Source organism: Microtus ochrogaster, unplaced genomic scaffold, assembly GCF_000317375.1.
Source record: "Microtus ochrogaster isolate Prairie Vole_2 unplaced genomic scaffold, MicOch1.0 UNK80, whole genome shotgun sequence".
Lineage (NCBI taxonomy): Eukaryota > Metazoa > Chordata > Mammalia > Rodentia > Cricetidae > Microtus > Microtus ochrogaster.
In genome coordinates this window covers 254,611-255,786 of record NW_004949178.1, presented here as the reverse complement: position 1 = coordinate 255,786, position 1,176 = coordinate 254,611, and positions in this window count along the sequence as shown.

Here is a 1,176-nt window from a genome sequence, read left to right as displayed (position 1 = left end):
GGATACAAATACCTGTTGGTATTCGTAGACACTTTTTCTGGGTGGGTAGAGGCCTTTCCCACCAAATATGAGACTGCCAAAATCGTGACTAAAAAGCTCCTAGAGAAAATCTTCCCCAGGTACGGCATGCCCCAGGTATTGGGCACAGACAATGGACCAGCCTTCGTCTTCCAGGTTAAGTCAGCTGGTGGCCAAGCTATTGGGGATCGATTAAAAATTACATTGTGCATACAGACCCCAAAGTTCAGGACAGGTAGAATGGATAAATAAAACCATCAAGGAGACTTTGACCAAATTAACACTTACAACTGGCTCTAGAGACTGGGGGCTCCTCCTTCCCCTAGCCCTCTACCGGGCCCGGAACACGCCGGGCCCTCATGGACTCACCCCATTTGAGATACTATATGGGACACCTCCACCATTCATTAATTTCTTTAACTCTAACATTGCTGATTTTGCTAACAGCCCTTCTCTGGAAGCTCATTTACAGGCACTACAGATTGTCCAGAGAGGTCTGGAGGCCCTTAGCTGCAGCCTACCGGGAGCAGCTAGACAAACCGGTGGTGCCACATCCCTTCCAGATAGGAGATGCTGTTTGGGTCCGCCGACACCAGACCAAAAACCTGGAACCTCGCTGGAAAGGACCATACACCGTGTTGCTGACCACCCCCACGGGGCTAAAAGTTGACGGCATCGCTGCCTGGGTCCACACCTCCTGCGTCAAGGCAGCCCATCACCCTGAGGAGAAGGAGCCAACTGCGATCCCACCATGGAGAATCCAGCACACCCAAAACCCATTAAAACTAAGACTCACCTATGGGGCCCCTTGACTACTCTCTGGGCCCTGCTAGGACTGGTAGGGGCAGCCCTAGGGGGGAGCCCACACCAGATATACTCCTTAACCGGTTGGTCCAATTCATGAAAGACAGATTATCAGTCATACAGGCTCTGGTGTTAACTCAATAGTATCACCAGCTTAGACAATTTGACCTAGAAATTCCCGAGTCCACTTACAACAATTAAATGAAAGATTCCATTCAAAGTTATAAGAGACATGGGGGAATGAAAACCCGCCCGCCCAGCTTGTTAAACAACTTAGCACCGGTAACACCATTTTGCAAGGCTTGTACTGAATATTCAGGGTTTTAACAAAGGGCAGTTTAGAAGCTGCCAAAA